Source organism: Talpa occidentalis, unplaced genomic scaffold (genome assembly GCF_014898055.3).
Source record: "Talpa occidentalis isolate TD23 unplaced genomic scaffold, MPIMG_talOcc4v2.1 talOcc4.7, whole genome shotgun sequence".
In the NCBI taxonomy this organism is placed as follows: Eukaryota; Metazoa; Chordata; class Mammalia; order Eulipotyphla; family Talpidae; genus Talpa; species Talpa occidentalis.
In genome coordinates, this window is record NW_023605083.1 from 67,299,048 (window position 1) to 67,312,374 (window position 13,327).

The following is a 13,327-nucleotide window of genomic DNA, read 5'->3' on the forward strand; positions in this document are numbered from 1 at the left end:
AGCCAGTATTGCGTGACTCTTTGTAAGAGTGATGCAGTTATCCCCAACCTTGTTTCACCTTGGGGGGCTTGTTGGTGGGACGAGTCAAAGGATTGGTGTTCGATGGAATACACTTGAGGAAATGTTGGTGGAAACCCCTGGCTTAGCTCAAGTCTAGAACAGAGTAGGTATTCAACACTGGGAGTTGAATGAATAATTAACTCTCTTTTATGGCTCATAAATTTCCAGATTATTGCTGTCAGGTTAGAGTCCTTGACATCTTCTGGTGATCACACCCAGATGGACCGGCACCTCTTCAATTCTATGGTGACACAGAATGACCTACCCAAGAGGTTCCAATACATGTACCATGGATCAGTACTTTGGAAAACATTTAGGGACTTTGTAGCTTTCAGATTTTAATTCTCTTTGGAAAGTTTGAGTTTGAAATCTCTTAAACAGTAAAAAACAAATAAGCAACAAACAAACCCAAAGGCTAAGCACGCACATGTTACATGGAGAATTTAAGACACTGGAAAGCATAGTTACATTAACTCTGATTGTCAGGTAAATTTATTTTATGCAGACCTCATTTAAAAACAAAAATCTCCTGTCATCTCTTCTTTCTGTGAGAAGGATACAGAAGCCGTGAGCTGTGGCGCTAACAAGCTCCTGCTATTTACAACCACATGTCTGTGGATCAAGGTTTTCCTCAACCTTGTGTTACCAAAGCAAAACATAGCAGAGAGTGTGATCCCAGGGTAATGCAGGTTCTCTAACTATCAGAATTCAAAATGCCTATGTTCATCAAACAATCGTATTACTCTCACAGATTCACTCTAAATGTTATTATGCATTTTACCTTACACAAAGTGTGAAAGACTATCTTGTTTTGCACATGACAGTGCTATTTGGTCCCCAGCACTAGTAAGTAGCTGGCAAACAGACCAGGCTGAAAACATGTTGGTGAAACTAAAATAACAGTTAGACAACATTAAGTAACGATGGTCTTCAAAATATTCAGAATAAAATTGTTGAAAGACAGAAGGGGAGACAGGAGAGAGATCTACATTTTCCCTTCTCTAGATACCTGGTACATATGGGTGGGGGGCTGCTTGCAGGCAGGAAACCTTGCTGAACTCTCCCCTTTAAAATTGCGCCCAGGGTCTGGCACAGAATGTGTGTGCTATCAGTGTGTGTACCCTAGTGGGCTGATTGTTGCTGGAGGTAAGGGGAGTAGAGGGAAAGGGCTGAGATCCTTGAGATTTGGATGAGAATAATTTACTAAAGGGGGCAGGGTAGGAATCACTAATGATGTGTTAAAATGCAACAGTCCCTTCATGAAATATTCACCACTTTAGACACGTCTAATATTAAAGATTAAAAGTCCTGAGATTTGTCCTCGAGACTCCCAGGACTGATTTATGATCTGCCACCAACCACAGCCCACATGATTCATAATGGGAGAGGTAAAATGGTTACCTCTGGCCAAGGGACAGGAAGTCAGGTTGTGGGGAGAGGGTGAGGAGGGGCAGGAAAGGAGGGGATTTTTCTTTTATGGAAAGGGCAAAGACTGAGGTTCTTGCAGGAAAGAACACAGGTCACTCCCCCTTACCCCCACCTCTCTCCTTGGGGGGAATATTAGTAAGAATGAGAATCTATATCCAAAAAAAGGTGCTACTCTCCAGTGCTCTTTCTTGTGTGCTTACTAGGCAAGTTCCCTCTGCCTTGGAATGGATCATTAATTGCTGACACTCATTAAACAACAAATATGTATTTTGCAGAAGAGAAGCATCCACCCTGGAGGCCTGTAAGGCTGGCCGTGTATACAGGAGCGGGTAGGGGAAGTGCTTGTCTGTGGAGGAGGATAGACCTGAGTTCTGACCCTTGCTTGCTTGCTCCCCGGCTCCGTGGTCTTGGGGATGCTTTTCCCTTTCTTGGGGGTCTCAGTTTTCTCAACAACAGAATACAATGACAGTAAGGTCAATCTCACAGGGCAGGTGTAAGAGTAAATTGAAGCAGGGCAGGGTAGCTAGAGGGTCAATACATCAGTGTCTTCCCTTTAATTCAAGACAAATAATAGGTTCTGATAGATACTGACATAATAACCCTGGGGATACTAGTTAATCTTCTTGCTGGGCCTCAGTTTCTCCATCTATAAAATGGAGTATATGGCCATTGATTCTGAGCACCAACTAGTCAGCTACTCATACTGCCTTTCTGGATACTTAACCTCTGCTCTCTGGACACCATTTTAGTCTTACTGGTGATCACTCTTAGCTGGAACTCAGGCAAGATCTCCATCATTGCCACAGCTATCAGCTTTATTGACTATGTCTCCTATTTTGCTGGCTCAGCTTACTCTCCACTATTTGCAACCAGGCACTTCCTTTTAGCTGGATGCAAACCTCTGACAGCCAGAGATGAGGATTAACCCCTTCCCTGGATGAGTTCTTTCTCAGTCCTGCCTCTGCTCACCTGGGGCAGTCAGGCTGTCAAAGAAGAACTCACCAGGGACACAGGCTTCCATGCTTTGCACGGGCTCACTATGAATCCCCATACTGCCTTACACCTGCTCCATTAGCAGAAGCACCTAAAAGGAAGGCCTGAACCCATCCTGCTTACCTCTGCATCCAGCACCTGCCCCATTGTCTGGTTCATTGATCATCAGAAGGGTAGATTGCACAGTAGTAATATCTATGCTAATGGGATAGGGAGGTATACTGTTGTTGTTGTTTTTTTATTTTTTTCCCACCCCTGTCTTCTTCAGTAAAATGGGAGTTTCGAGAGTACAGAATCCTTTTTTTAATCATCTCCACATTCTAATAATTAGTATAATGTCTGTGGTATGGCAGGTGACTCATTTGTTAAATGGATGGATGGATGGAGTAGTGAGCACATATATATAATTTTCATGAATTCGGGTTGTGTTACTTTAGAATAATGGTGATTCTGCTGAAAACTGTAAGAACTTCCTTGGATCCATGACAGGTATTTGCCAAGGAAATGGAAAGTATAAACCTGAGTCCTGATGAAATGTCTAAAATAGAATTCCATTTTGCATCAGAGCAGAAAAAAACTGTTACAAATCATCTAGTTCAAGTCTAGTCTGCTTTCTTTTGCAAAAGGGGAGATTCAAGTTCAGAGAGTGAAGAGGTTAGTCTAAATCACTGGCTGAGTTTCTGGTCAGGATTAGAACCCAAGGCTGCAGGTCACTACGTTGGGCCCTGGCACTCTCACTAACTTCAATTCAACTAGCAGCCTTTTTCTAGGAATCTTTTTTTCCATTGCACTCCTGCATTTCTTACATTGAAAACGTATTATATTTGCAAACAGGAATTATTTTAAAAGTCTCATGAATTTGAAATATCTTTAACAAATTAGTGACATACATTTATATGTAATTGATAATACAAACCATAAGAAAGAGTTTAATCCCGTCATTAAAACAGTTCTCATAAGAGAATTCAATTAAGTAGATTCCACTATGGTAGTTACTAGAACTCTGTCTTATCATCAGCTATAGATATGTTGCATTGGTTTTAAAATATTTACTCTTTATGTCTCCTAGGTCCCATTTATTGAGTTCTCATTTTATTTTACCAGCATTCTCACTTTGTAACTCCTGGGTAAAACAACAGAATCCCTCAATTTTGAAAGATCTGAGTTTATCTTATGTGGGACTCCCCTAAACCACTTCAAGGTGGACAGGACCTTCAGCTACTCATATAAGATGAGTGCCCTGGTAAATGGCTGAGCGTGGCCCTACCACCATGAGCAGATTGCTTTGGATTCAACATGTGGATCTGCTGCCACTGAGAATTTGCCTTAACTTGACCAAGTTGCTTTACCTCCCTGAACCTGTTTCTCAATCTGCAGTGAGTCTGATATTACCCATCAGCCAATGGATCCTGTAAAAAGGCTTTAGCACAGTCTCTGGCACATTTCTTCTTGCTGAAACTGTGGTATTGTTTCAGTTTTTGTCATTGTTGTTCCTAGATGGGAGGGGCCAATCTCGCAACTTAGTGGAAAAGAAAGCTGTTTTCCAGATGAAGGATGGTCTCACTGTTGAGCTATTCCCATCACAAAGCCAAAGGGACCTCAATCTCTCTACTTGAAAATTTGGGGTAGCTTGAATGAGACAGTCTCCAAGGCTGCTCCTCATGTCCTCAGAGCCACGAACAACTGTTATCTTTGTCTCTACTCCTGGAGGACACATAATGACCCAAGGACATCAGCCAGAGGCTGCTGCCTCCTCTGCCTCCCAGCTCAGAAGGGCTCACCCCTCTCTGCCCATTAGAGTGCCACTTAGGTGCACAACCTTCTTCCCACTTCCTCCTTGCTGCCTGGCTCCCTTCCCCTTGTAATTCCATTTTCCCTTGCTTCCAACTCAGCCATCACTCATGTCAGGCCAGGGGCACTGGCTGCTGTTCGCTTTCCTATTTACTTTTCTTGTCACTGTGGCTTGGAAAAACATTCCCCTGGGGCCTTCAGAAAAATGGAGTGCATACCATCCTTTCCCATTCTGCCACCAGGGGCCTCCTCACTTCTGTGTTACTAGAGTCCAGCATGAGGTGAGGCAGGGGCTGGTGTAACCTCACAAAGGGCCTGCTGTGTTCAGGGGAGTGAGGACATTTGCCATATCATCCCACGTCACCACACAGGTCACACCTATGACTAGCACAGGAGGAAGGGGCTAGTAAGGAAACAGAGGCTTGGGTCACAAAATCAGAATTTTGAAGCTCAAGCTCTTTCACACAACCACAAACATCATAATAATATGTAAAAACACAAAGGCAATAGCAGGGAGAACAACCTTCAGTTGGGCAATGAATGTGTAACATATAACTGGAGTTAAGGGAGAATAAGAATCTTCATCCCCCTCACACTTAAATTAGCTGATGTCTAACATCACTCCCCCTAAAGGTTTAGGACTGCCCTTTCAAACAGACCTTATTCACACAGAAATCCTTTATGTGAGGATTGTACTGATCCCCATGTAATGAGTAAGGAACATAATCCCTATACACATTCCTATGTCATGAAGGGTTGTGGGATTTTGCAGTAGCCTGTGATAAGACATAGGGACGCATCATACCTTTTGCTAACTGAGCATCTACTATGTGCTGCTCTAACTGAAATCATTTTTGGTTTCCAAGACAACATGGGGAGGAATGATATCAGCTCCACTTTAAATAATATGAAGCTGAGGCTTGAAGATGGTAAGCTGTCTGTGTTTATGAGCATAGGAGTGAGCAGCTTCCTGTCTAAAAGGTAGCATATGATGACTCCTTAAGAGAAATGTGTTTTGAGAGCATGCCAAAAGGCACAGAAGGAGCAGAGCAGGGGGTGCAGAAAGACGTCCACTGAAGTGAAGTCACAGGGGGTGTGATTCAGACCTGTGTGAAATGAGAACGTTTTCAGAAGTCTGCTCAGCCAAGTGTGCTGAGTGAGCTGGAGCGGGCCCCTCCTTCCCCAGGACTCAGCCTCCGTGTGCAGTGAGGAGGGGCTGGTTGCGGTGACATCTAAGCAACCTCAAGTGGGCATCTGTGATGTCCCTTTTGTCCTCACACTGCTAAAATGAGACGCTTCAGCCTTGTTTTTCCCAAAGCATTTGAGACAAAATGGGTGGCTGAATTTTTACTGTGCATCTTCCGCTGCCATTGCTCGGTCACTGAGAGCAAGAAGACACAAAATAGAGCCAAAAGGTTCTGAGGTGTGGGCTGCTGTGGTCTCACAGTCATCTGAGTCCTTTATCAAGGCTACATGGGAGGGGATGAACTGGCGTTGATGCAGCTCCTGGGCAGCCTGGGTGGGTGCACCAGCCAAACCGCACAGGGGGTCCTATTACAGGGCCCAGCCCAGAGGTTCCTCTCCACCATCTCCCTCATCTCTCTTCCTGGCGTGTCCACCACTGAGTGCACCCCCTCCCAACACACACACACACACACACACACACACACACACACACAATTATCCGTAAGTCAATGTCTAGAGAAAAACATGTAGGTATGAGCCTCCCTCAAATTTGCGGTTGGTGGAGGGTACAGGGAGGTGAAGGACCCCCTAACAGCCTGGAGCACATGCAGCTGCAGACATCTGTGATGGCAGAAGGCTCTGGTTCCCACTGACCAGCATCTTCCTGACAATAAATGAACCAAGTTGGGCCTGCCAGGGAAGGGCAGCCCTCTGTACCCCTCCCACCCTTCACCCCACAACCCTGAGTCATCTGTGCTTCTCAGATAAACCTGGAAGGGCTTGGGGAGCCAAGGGACACCTGGTGAAGGGGATAGAACCTGGCCCAGGAGTCGAGGCATCTGAGCCCAGAGGCTCTGTCTATCACTCATGGATGCGCAGCCTGGACAAATCACTGCCTACTCCAAGCCTCGGTTTCCTCATCAGAAAACGCACAATTTAAGTCTAACTTTAAAAATTGTCCCTAGGGCTGGAGATACCTTTAGAAAAACAATGACTGCATCTGGGGCCTCCCTGGTGATGCAGGGGTTAAAGACACAGTGCTGTCAAGCATGGCCAGCCACTGCAGCACAAGTTCGATCCCTGACCAGGGAGATGGCCCACATGGTGCAGCAGACCTCTCCTGTCTTGCCAGCTGCTCCCCTCAGCAGTGTCTTTCAGTGGATCTGCCTGTTCTGCTCTCCACTCTATCTCTGGTGAACCCTCACGACCCCCTGCACGTCTGGCCTGTACCTCAGACCTTGTGTACATAAATAAATAAATCTTAAAAAAACAAAACAAAACAACACAATGACTGCATCATGAGGCAGGCAGCATTCAGCACCCGGGAGCTATTATTATGTCTGCTGTTCTTGCTACTGCCAGCCCCTCACTGCTGCCGCCCTGCTCCAGGCTGGGCTCCTAGCACAGGTGGTCTCGGGCACAGCAATGTCTTCACCCACTCCTCTGCCTCAAGCAGCCAGCACTGAGTAGGGTGATGAAGGGGAAATCATATCATGATCACGAGATGGGGTGTGAGTGCAGGTGGCGTGGGTGGATCCATCGGGGTCCTGTGCTAAGTGAAAGAGCCAGACAGAAAGACAACTACTGGGTGATTTTACTTCAATGTGGAATCTAGAAAAACTAAACAAACAGTATAAGACCAAACTCACAGACACAGAGCAGACTGGTGGTCACAAGAGGAGACGGGTAGGAGGAGGAAGGAGGAGGGGGGATGGATAAAAGGGCTCAAGAGGTACAGATTTCCAGTCATAAAACAAAGCAGACACAGGGAAGCAGGGGCAGGAGGCGTTCTAAAGGCAAAGGCAGGGCACTGAGAATTTGAGGAACTGCTCAGGATAGGAAACAGACCTACTGTGGGGATCGTTTTGCGTTTACAGACAAATGACAAATCATAACGTGGTACATATGAAGCCACAGAATGCTGCAAGAGTTCAATTAAGATATGTATATCTATGCAAAAAAATAAATAAAGAGTCACAGGGGAAAGAGTGTGGAATTCAGTCCTAAGGTCAAGAATGTACCAGCAATGAGGAAGTTGGATAGTAAGAAGGAGGCACAAGGAGAGAGTCCTAACCTCCAAGCGGTGCTAGAAGTTCCTATTATATAACACATGTGATCCTCGCAACAGGCCTATGAAACAGGTTTTATTTTCAACCCCATTTACAGATGAGGAGATTGAGGTGAAGAGCGGTTAGGTCACTTGCTTGCCTAAGGTCTTACAGCGGAGTCAGAGCCAGCTCTGGACTCCTGCCAGCGGCCTCCTCTCCAGGGGAGGTGAGAGTCTGCACACAGAGGGAAGACAGTGCAGAGGCAGATCACAGTGCAGATGAGAAGTAGCCAGTCCTTTCATTCCTGGATCAGTAGAACGCAATGGCTTACTGGGCATCTGCCTTAGTCCTGCAGCTATGGGGAGACAGCCCCTGGGAACCCCCAGGCCCCTCCACACAAAGCCATTTCAAATGCTGAATCCCAGCCTTGCACACAAGGAGGCAGCTGAAGGCAGAGGGGACAGGCCCTGAGGTCGTATGGGGTTTGGTCTCTGTGATTCTCACCCAGTGGCTCCTTGGCCTTGTCAAGTTTCCTGTGTTTGGCTAAGACTCAGTTTCCTTACTTCTACCCTGAGGTGAGTCCCACTAGCCCTGCTCGTTGGACAATATCAAGAACATTCTATTCACAGCTGGGCCTCCATGAATACAACCTGCCATTGCTGATTATCATCAGGGAGCTGGTTGTCTTAAGTCCTCCCTGACCAAGGCCCTTATCCTGACCCCTGTGATTATAATTTGGGGAAAGTGGAACCTGTAGATCTCGCCTACTGTACTGTGTTTGATCAAACTTTTTACCTTTCCTCCATCAACCACTTGTTGGAGCTGGTGCTAATGTTCTGATGACAAAAGGTGAGGACACTGAGGTCCCCAGGAGGGCAGTGGTGGGGGCCCATTTCACACATTGAGAAAGCACTAGGGTCAGGGTTCAACACTGGCTCTGCTTTACTCTGGAGTCAGGGCCCCCTACACTCTCCCTACACTCTCCCTGGGTCTCACTCAAAATGACCCACACATCATACCTTCAGGGATGCAGGTGACACCAGACTGTGTGGTGGTCAAGGCCAGGGGATCCTGCAGCTGTTTCCCCACCAGACAGGGGAAGGCCTTGCTTAAGCCCCTTTGTCTTGCAAAGCCTCATCCTTCTCCCCTAGGAGAAGGGAAACATAAGCTCTGTCCACTCCCATCCATGAAGAGGCAGTGAGGATAAGATATATAATTAAGGCCCCTGTCCTCTCCCATTCACCAGGAGGAGATGAGGATAAAATATATACTTAAACTGTCCGAACACATGATGATTAATAATGCAGTTGTTCCTCGCTTGAACAAAACCTGAAACTGCAAAGTGCACTATATAAAATAAATTAAGCAGAAGATAATTATTCATTTTGCAAAAAACTTCTTTACTCCACCAAAGACATGCTTGGTGTTTTTGTTTGTTCGTTGTTTTTGTTTGTTTCTTTTTTTTTTTTGCCCGGCAAGCATCAGCTATCTTGGTGAGTTTAAAATCAAATTTCATTTACAAAATTAAAGCCAATAGAGGAATAGTTTTCCAGATGTGCACTGAGTACCATGAGCCATAGGTCAGTGTCCTGCCAATGCCATCTGGGGTCCAGACACCCATGGGGGTCAGCATAGTGGGGGGCCTTAGACCAGGAACTGGGTAAATGAATGAACCGCTGGGTAGTATGTGGGTAGTATGAGGCTGTGTGCTGTTTCAGACATGTCCTTTCTCAGAGTGCCCTTGGCCTTGGCTGCACACAGATGGTCAGGGTCATAGCCAGCTTCCCAGGGAAACCAGATAATTGTTTTCAGTTCTTTCCATCTGAAATATGAGGTCTCTGTACATCCTGTGTATGTTCAGCTGAACCCAGCTAACTTTCACTTTGCTAATCTCATCCCTGATCATATTCATGCTCATTGTCTTGTTCCCCTCTCCTCTTCACTCTCCTGTTTTCTGCTTCTCTTGCTTTCCATCCCCCCAACCACTATCTTTGTTTCTCTTTGTTTCTCAACCTCTAGGGTTTTGTTGTCACTGCCTCAGTTCCTCTCTTTGGTCTATGATCCCCTGTCTCGGCCTCTCATCCATTGGTCTGTCATCCTTACTCTTTCCTTCATTAGAGTCTTGAGTTTGAGTCAGTGAAGGCAGAGTTAAATCCCAGATCTGCCTTAATTTTCTCACCCACAAATAGAGACAACAGGAGAGTCTGTGGATGTCAAGGGTCAAGGTAAAGATTAACGTAACTAAGATTGAACAGGACTTAAAGGGCCCAGAGCAAAGAATACAGGCACTTCCTGCTGATTCCATTCCCCTTCTTTCTCTTGATTTTCCTCGTTCCCCTTCTTTCCCTTCTTCCCTCACCACATTCCCTTCACACATAAGCACACACACCAGAGGCCCCCTCTTGCACCCCCTCTCCATGCAGCCCCCAGTATGTGACAGTAATTTAATTGCACAACATCACAGGTTCCCATTACTAAGGCTCACATTCTCTTACAAAACATTTTTACGGTGCATTTACTGGTATATGGAGAATCACGGTGAATCACTGAAATTAAGCAACGTGAATTCAAGTGACCTGTGCCAGGCTCCACTAGGCAGTCAGCTTTGCTATGAGTCCGTCTTCAGCCAATGGATGGGTTGCAATAGTTTCCACCCACCCGGCTGTCACCTGGCCTGGCCTGACTTGGATGGAACATCTTGAATTCCTGGATGCCCTGATCTAAGGTGTGACCAGCAGAAATGCAGACCCCTTCCCAACCCACTATTGTTGGATGGAGAAAACCATCTAATAAAGTGTTAATTAAAAGACCATTTAGGGCAGAAGAGCTAAAAAGAAACTTCTCTGAAGAGGAAATGCAAATGGCCAACAGACATATGAAAAAACGTTCAACATCACTTGTCATCAGGGAAATGCAAATCAAAACTACCATGAGATACCATCTTATACCAGTGAGAATGGCACATATTAAAAAAACTAGCAACAGCAAATGTTGGCGAGGGTGTGGAGAAAAAGGAACTCTCCTGCACTGTTGGTGGGAATGCAAACTGGTCCAACCACTATGGAGAGCTGTGTGGAGATTTCTGGACCTACTAAACATAGAGCTTCCATATGATCCAGCAATTCCACTCCTAGGTATTTACCCAAAGGACACAGAAACATCAATTCCAAAGAACACCTGCACCCCTATGTTTATAGCAGCACTGTTTACAATAGCTAAGCTTTGGAAACAGCCCAAATGCCCAAAAATAGATGACTGGATCAAGAAGATGTGGTACATATACACCATGGAATATTACTCAGCATTCAAAAAAAGATAAACACATGCAATTTGCAGCAACATGGATGGCGCTGGAAGGGATCATGCTCAGCGAAATAAGCCAAAAAGAAAAAGAAAAATACCGGATAGTCTCACTCATAGCAGGAATCTAGAAAACTTAAATAAGGGATCAGGAAAATGAATAACTATAAGAAAGTGAAAATCAAAATCAACAAAAAACTATGAACCAGAGACACTTCTTGGGGGGTGGGGGCCGGGAGGGGAGGGATTGGGGTCAGAATGGGGCATGTGCAGTTGTATGGGGGAATATAAAAATAAAATTTATTATTTAATAAAAAAAATTAAAAAAAAAAAACATTTAACACTGTGACCAAAGAGCGGGACACAGACATGGATGGGGTCACACGCACACACACACACACACACACACAAACACACACTCCTTTTTGGCGGCCTTTATTCATCTACATTGAATTGAACCTGCCTTCAGTCACTGGAAAGGAGACAGAACAGTGGGGTGCAATGGGCTGGCTCCCCACAGATGGCAACAACCTAAAAAGGCTAGTGCTGTTGCTCAGTGCTATGTCTGCAATGGTTTCCTGAAGTCCCTTCTGCTCAGAAAGCTGTCAGCAAGTCTTCCATTCCATCATGATTAAGTCTTTTGTGGGTTAAGCATTACCAACACTGGGGGTGCTTTTTGCCCCTGATTCAATAATTTCCACTTGTTGAACATTTATATTTGCCATATAATGTAGCAGTAACTTTGGACTGATTATAATCATCACAATTACCTACCAAAGGTGAATACTTTTCTCTTTGATGAAAAGGAGCAGGAAATTAAGCAATTTGCTCAAACTGAGCCAATAGTTAAAGGCAGAGCCAAGATTTTAACCCTGGTCTGTCTGACTTCAGTGCTCCGACTGCCTCTCCCAATCCAACACGGAGTCCAGCACAAGGGCAGCTGGAGCACAGACCAATGAGTGGAGGTGACACTATCTTGTCTGCTTCCCTCCATGGGGCTGACTCAATCTGGGGGCCCCATCAGTGTTATGAAAGACATTACTGATGTTCACAGGGCACTTGCCATGGCCCAGATGCCCTGCACTGAAACACAGACCTGCATGATTAAGTCAACTCCATCACAAGTCTGCAAGACAAGCCTGGAGATCACCTTCAGACGCCAGTCCAGGCTCACGCACTGGGGGTAGTTTCTGAAGGCAGTGGCTCAAGCCATAGCTGAAGGCCTACATGTCAAGGATGGAAAGTTTTCATGGCTTCCGGTGTGCTCAAGATGCACAAGCTTCAGCACAGGCCTCAGCATGAGATCTCTGCTCTGTCACAAGTTTATGGCGTGACCTATGTTGACTGCAATACTATTTACAATAGCCAAGATATGAAAACACCCCACAGGATGCCAAACAGACGAGTGGATCAAGAAGATGTGGTATATATGCACAATAGAGTACTCTTCAGTGATCCAAAGTGATAAACTCATGCCATTTGAGACAATATGGATGGAGCTGAAATAAATTATGCTAAGCAAAACAAGGCAGGAGAAAAAAAGATAAATAGCAAATGGTTTCACTGATATATGGAATATAGGAAGACAAAACAAAGTGTCAGGGAAAAAAAAAAAAGAGGACAAAACTTGCAAGCTGACTATATGAGGCATTCAGCTGGGGAGGGGGAAGAAGAGGGATCAACGCAGGGGAGGGAAGAGCTCAGGGTCTGTGGAGATGGACCAGGGGTGCTAAGGTTGTGGGCTACCCCTGAGGGGAGAAATTAAATATTTTCAAGTATCTCCCTCCACTCCCCTTGCCTCTGCCCCTGTAAGTTTTTCCTCTTAGAGGGGCAAAGAGATCTTCATAGAATGTAAGTCAGATGACATCGGTCCTCAGTTTTGAATGCCTCGTGGCTCCCCGTTGCACTGGTTTAGAAGCCAGAGTTTTCACAACGTTCTGCAAGGCCCACAGTCTCTAGCCTTTCAGATCTTCTCTGACCCACTTCCAAACACTCCCTTCTAGGAAAGGAAGCCCACTCCCATTCTCTTCCATGATGGTCCTTGAACACATGTAAGACACAGCACCCTTAGAACCTTTGCACCAGCTGTTCCCTCTGCCTGGACTGTGCCTTCCCAGATAATCACAAGGTGTGCTTTGCTCCCTCTCTTCCCAATTGTGCCTACCTTGAAAGATCTACTGAAATTTGCAAACACCTTCTTCTCTACACTAACAGCCCCCTCTTTGTGCAGTCTTTTTTTAAAAAAAAATAATAATACATCATCTTTTAACAAAGGATACCATTTGTTAGTACATACAGAATAGTCCTCCCTTATCCACAGGATATGTTCCAAGAACCCCCAGTGAGCACCTGTAACAATGATAGTACTTACCCTTATATAGGCCATGTTTTCCTGCCTGTACAATGTTAATTTATAAATTAGGCACAGCAAAACAGTAATAAAAATTACTACTAATAAAATAGAACAATTATAACAATAACAATACATTGTAATAAAAGTCATGTGAATGTGGTTTCTCATC

The 13,327-nt window shown here is 45.2% G+C and overlaps 1 protein-coding gene across 3 annotated transcripts in view; it reads right to left on the reverse strand.

Moving 5' to 3' along the window:
• Positions 1–13,327, reverse strand: part of ASTN2 (astrotactin 2) — an 834,050-nt gene that overhangs the window by 450,986 nt on the left and 369,737 nt on the right. The gene's annotated exons all lie outside the window — the stretch shown is intronic.